The sequence below is a fragment of the Schistocerca cancellata genome, unplaced genomic scaffold (assembly GCF_023864275.1).
Source record: "Schistocerca cancellata isolate TAMUIC-IGC-003103 unplaced genomic scaffold, iqSchCanc2.1 HiC_scaffold_426, whole genome shotgun sequence".
Taxonomy (NCBI): domain Eukaryota; kingdom Metazoa; phylum Arthropoda; class Insecta; order Orthoptera; family Acrididae; genus Schistocerca; species Schistocerca cancellata.
Window position 1 is genome coordinate 4,202,968 of NW_026046443.1, and position 6,248 is coordinate 4,209,215.

A 6,248-nucleotide genomic window follows, 5' to 3' on the forward strand; every position below is an offset into this window, starting at 1 on the left:
GTATATTAAAGGCACTGACAACATAGTTGCGGATGCTCTATCAAGGCTACCAGTAGGAGGGGAAACAGAAATGTTTGATCAGATTGAAGAAAAACAGTTTAAAATGAGGTATATTAAAGGGGTCACAGATGAAAAAGTTGTTAGATCATTGTGTGATAAAATCAGGAGGAACCAGAACCGTGATGCAAATTGGAAATTAGTAAAGAGCTGTATAGGGAAAAAGAACTATGAAAAATTAGATAAGTACTATAAGGTGTTTAAAGGTACTCTGTTTAGGAGAACTGACGAAGACTCGGACAATTGGAAACTATGCTGGCCTGAGGAGGAAGCTGAGAGGTTAATTAGATATACTCATGAGAGCTATGGTCATTGTGGCATACAGAAGTGTATGCAGAAATTACAAGAAAACGTATACTTCTATAATATGGCCAAGAAAGTTAGAAAAGAATTGTCAACTTGTGATAAGTGCCAACGAGTCAAAGTAAGTAACAGAAAATGTCAAGGTGAAATGCAAAACATTATTCCTGCACAACCTCTAGACTTAGTCGCTGTTGATTTCTATGGGCCACTTCCAAGGAGTAGGAGTGGGCACTGCTACATTTTTGTCATGGTGGATGTATTTTCTAAGCTAATCAAGTTGTATCCCGTCAGAAAAGCCACAGGTAAAGAGATAGTTACAAAAGTTGAAAAAGACTATTTCTTAAATGTTGGGAAACCAAAAGCAATCTTGTCAGATAACGGTTCTCAGTTTTTGTCAAAAGTTTGGAAAGCCTTTGTTGATAAATCAGGAATCAAACATGTTCAAATATCTGTATATAATCCATCGTCAAACCCAGCTGAGAGGTATATGCGCGAGATTGGTCGTTTATGTCGTACATATTGCAGTCATAAACATCCTACATGGTACGACCATGTACGAGACTTTGAAGATGTTATGAACAGCTTGCAGCACACTTCCACAGGATTTTCACCTTATGAAATTATGTTTCATCTAAAACCAGACAACATTATCACTGAACTCGTAGAATTTCCACCATGCACAATGATGACTATGCATGAACGTGAAGCCATAGTCAAAGAAACAATAATAAAACGGGGGGAAATTAGAAAAAGACGACATGATGGCAAGATCAAAGCAACCAAGTTTAAAGTAGGAGATTATGATTTAGTAAAATCACATGAGAAATCAAAAATTCTAACTTCTGAAATAAAGAAATTCTTTGATATATACATGGGTCCATTCGAGATTGTAGAGAATCCACACCCAAATGCATACCGGTTGGTGTATCCTAAATCCAGGAAAGTTCTCGGACTAAGGAATATTGTTTCATTGAAATTGTATAAACAAAAGGGGTAAGACTATTCTAAGAAAGTTAAAAGGTGACTCAACAAAAGTTTTTAACTTGAAATTTTATCTATAAAAGATTGTCTGATTTTGATAGTTTCGTGCCCTTGAAAATGTTTATTATTTGTTTAATATGTATTCACTGTATGAAGTGGTTGCAATGAATTTTCTGTGTAATATGCTAGCCATGTTAGTTTTTGATATTTCTGTATGTTTATGCAATTTGATTGATGTTTGATAATTTGTGTAATTTTAGTTTGTGTAACTCTCACACCACACTTGTTGAGACGTCATTTAAAATGCAAAGTTTTTTAAATTTTTTACTCTTAAAGGCAGAATCCTAATTACTACACACTTCAGTGCTTGAAATGTCCAACTCTACAAGGAGACAATCATTTTCAGTAAACTACATGAATTACTGTATATTTCTCTCTCAACCACTGCAAATGCATAATATTTTTTAATTTTGATAGATACATACCATTCCAAAACTTTCATTCATGATTCTACCTTTGCATTTTTACTGTGAAAATGAACCCCTGTAACAAGCTGCCTGTAACTTTACTTTTGAAAACAATTTAATTTTTTATCCTTGGAGTAATGTCTTTGCGATAAGATATTTTACATCCAATATGTTAATGCATTTGTATTACATGTTCATTGAATTTATTATGATTTGAAGAATTTTTTTTTTGACCAGTTCATATCTGTGTGGTATTACTCAGACAGATACTGTAAACTTCTCCCACTAGATAAACATTACCGGAAGGTTAACTATGTATCCTAACCATGTACTTACATATAAACATTATGTAACCAAAAGGTGATCTCTGTATGTGATTTTTAGATAACATGGCATTATAGTCAATGAAGCGATACAAACAGCTAAGCTTTGGAAACAGACGCACTGCAGGACAAGCAGAAATCAGACCTTTTAACGGAAGTCACCTATGTGCAGATGGACAATGTGGGACAGACTGTGAGTAGTGTGAAAAGTGGGCAACAAAAGAAATTAAAACAAGCCTGCAGTTAAAAGTTACAGTCTTTCAATGGTTTCATGTGAAGTGCTACAACATTATGGGCTCTTCTAAGTGAAAAATTGTGAATCCTCTTTCGTATTTCATTTACTCTAAGGTTAAAAATTGTGTGTTTTCCCTTACTGAGTATAACAATTTGAGTGTTAGCATAATTCAAAGGAAACAGTCCTATTAAAAAATTTAAATTTATTTAAAATTATATTCTTGGTAGTTCCATTATTCTGGTGTCAGAATTTTGTTCGCATTTTCATACTTACAAAATTCTTGGGGGGCTATTGTAATGGAACTGACAAATAGACGTCATTTTATTTCATTATTTATTTCATTATATACTAAAGTTGTGCTTAAAAAAAAAGGGTTTCACTTAAGATAATACTAAGTTAGGTGTTGCGATCGATATTGGAATTGTATTGTATTGTATTGTATGTTCTTTGTACTTTATGACTGTGATCTTTGGTCGACAACGGTTTTTCGGCCACTTGTGTGTTGGCCGCGGTTGAGTGTGGTTGTGCATATAGTTCTTGCAATAAATGTGTTTGATAAAAAGAAACCGTGGAATACTGCGTCATTTTTCGATAGTCCAGTAATAATTAAAAAACCCGCACCTTTTTCTTGGACCCAAAGCAGCCAAGGAATCATCGCCTAAACAACAAGAAGCCACAAGGACAACGCAGACACAGCAGCATCAACAAAGGAGACATCATGGCCAGCTCTACTAAATTACTTTACAGCCATTAGCCACACCGTAACGGTGTCCTTATGGAGTTAACTTTTCCTGCAAAGTAGAGACGGTTCGTGACAGTATCCAGCACTTAAATGTTATATTTGCTAGTTTCGTGCTCCTGACAGCCTAAGTAAGTGGGAACGCTTCCAAATCTACATTGTGCAAATTCGAAAGATTATATTTTAATAATGGCATTTCTTATAAGGCAACTATCTTGTATTACCCTCAGTTGTCTTATGTGGAGCACGTAACAGGAATCTGAAACTGGCCTTAATAATTTATCCTACTCGTTCCCAGAGATGTCGAGACAGTTCTGTGAATTAGCTTAGCCATGCCTTTAATACCACCTGCCAAGAGGCACACAAGACAACACCTAACAAACTAATGTCTGCATTTTCCTTTAACTCACCACAAAATAATTTTTGGTCATTAAATGATCTGTTACCTGAACATATTGACCCTGAGGATATCCAGGCTAAGTGGGCTGTGGCTCTCTTGCGCATCAAAAAGATACTCATAGGTATAACTGGGGGAGTCACACAGCTTTAGTGACAGTGGGAGATATTTTCTATGTGAGAAATTTTGAGGGATAAAGCAAAGGAGCATAGGGCATCAAAGGGAAAAACATTCCCCAATTTCTCAAGCCGTGTAAGTTCATTAAAAGTTTGAACCCTGTCAGTTTCTTTCTCAAGAGCCTAATACTCAAAAGAAAATCAGGGCTCATCATAGTCACCTGAAGTTACATAGTGCCAATGAACAAATGGGAATGTGGGCTTCCCACCCAAGTTTCTAATTTCAGGAGGGGGCAGGAGGGGAGAGATTAATAAGCATATCAGTGTACTCTGAGCAGGATACCAGCAGTGTGCTGACCGAGTTCCTTTCAAATACTGCGAGAGTACTGACTTTCTGCATGTGCCGGCAGAGGGAAAAATGCAAGGACACAAGAGGAGATGAGGGCTAGAGAGGTACACTTGTGACACTCTGCTAGCAGCTATAAGTACATGAGAGACACCCAGGACAGTGATGTGTGGTACTTTGCAAAGGCGGCTAGCTTCCCTATTTGAAGATTGTCATGAGATGGGTAGCTACATATGAACATGTGTGGAGCACTTCCATCAGGAAGACTGCTTCTAATTCCATCATGAAAGTACTTCAGTGGGGTGTACTTGCTGTGAGACCACTGTGGCATTTATCATCATAAAAGAGAAGTTTATGCTGAGCTCCCACCTGGTATATCACATCTTAGTGGGGCACAAAGTGAATGAACTTAATTTTGGTGACATTCAATGTTGACAGTGCTCACAGGTGTTTTGCTGCCTCAGCATGTAAGTATTTCTTTTACTTAAAATTTTGAAATGGTGCGTCCAATGGTCACTTGTGGGTAGCCCGGTTGTGTCTAGTAACTGTAATTATGCTATGTCTGAGCACCATATAATATAAGGCTGTTCTGATATTTCGTCTGAGGTGGCACTGGGTTAAATGTGGGTGACTTGCCCAAAGGGGCCATGCAATAACTGATGATTCATTAGGTAAATTCATTTGTGTTCTTAAATGGAAAAAGGGACAGAACTGCTATCTTATCTTAAATTATTTGTATTTATTTTAAGATGCTATTGTATGCATGCCTATATTAATGTTGATTTCTGAAATGTAATCATATTCTATCCCTGTAAAATTTCTGAGACAGTCTGCATTTAAATTATTCCCAGCATTGTCCCTTATTGGTGTCACTGTAACATTTTGACTCTGGGTGCATTACATTGCAGTAACTGTATTACTTTCATAGAGACGCTGTGGTTATAAGAATGTGCTTGGTGTAAATTTATTGTACAGAAATGATATTATTCAATGTTTCTGCTGAGTCTGGGTTATTGTTTACCACTCCCAGACCCGTTTCACCTAGAGTGGTGAGCACTTGCCCTTGACTTGCCTTCCACATAGATGAACTTTCACTGTTGGGCAACCTTTATGGTCTGTCAGAAGACCTTGTGCCCCTCCTTTCTGGAGTAGCGCTCTGTCATCCCATCTTCCCACACCTGACACCAAGTGATTTTTATTATGTCATATCCAGAGCATCATGCACGTGGATCAGGATTAGAGCTAACACTAATTCCCAATGTGAAATGGGCTTGTCGAACTAGTGCCTGAAATTACAACCTGGAATATTTCTAGACTGGGACGTTTGGTGGTGGTGGTGGTGGTGGTGGTGGTGGTAAGGGGGGGAGGGGGGGGGGAGGAAATGGGAAACACTGAAAAATAACTGAGACAGAACACAGAGGTGTGATAAGAAACTGATATCGGACCTCACAAAACAATAACACATTAACCACAGAACATTGTGCAATCCTATGTGTACACTGTGCAGCTAAGCGCCACAAGAAACAAAGTTCCATTTCAGAGGCACTGTAATGCAGGTTCAATGCCTAAAGCAAGCTACTGTCAGAATCTCCTTACAGCGTTGGTCATGATGCTTATATTAGTTCACATGAATGCCATCCAGGCATCTCGGATTTTTCCTGTTTAGTTTCTTTGATGCAACAGCTATTTGATTTTGCTGAGTTTTTACACTGAATTTGTACAGCATTGTGCCATGTATGCTACTAACTGCTTGCCACGCATAAAAGCTTTGAAGCATGGAGTAGAACCAAGTTCCTTTTTAGACAAAGGACTGTCACTTTGGTTCTGGAGACCATTTAAATGGGACACTTTTGCACCACAGCTAATGTAATGTGTGTGTCGTCTGAGATAAATTTACCATTGAGGTATATCTTTGTCATTAAAATGTATAACTTCGAATTCTCAGGTGTTTGGAGAGTGTGTATGGCTTCTACATGTAAGTGAGTTGATAATATTCCTTTTCGACTAATCCATACTCAATTTTTCTTGTTAATACTGCATTTGTTTATGTTACATTTTTAGGCATTCCTCATTTAGTGAGGCAAAAATAATGCACCAATTATTTCAAAAACATTTCTGGCCTACGTCAATGTCATTTGGATAGTATGCTTATGGTAATGGAAGGTTCGTGGTAGAATGTAAACAACAGAAACAAGAGGGTGAGAAGAGGACTTATTGTTTAGGTGGATCAGTGTCCATAGGATGCATAAAAATTTTTCAGTGAGGAAGGGATTTGGCTAGAAAA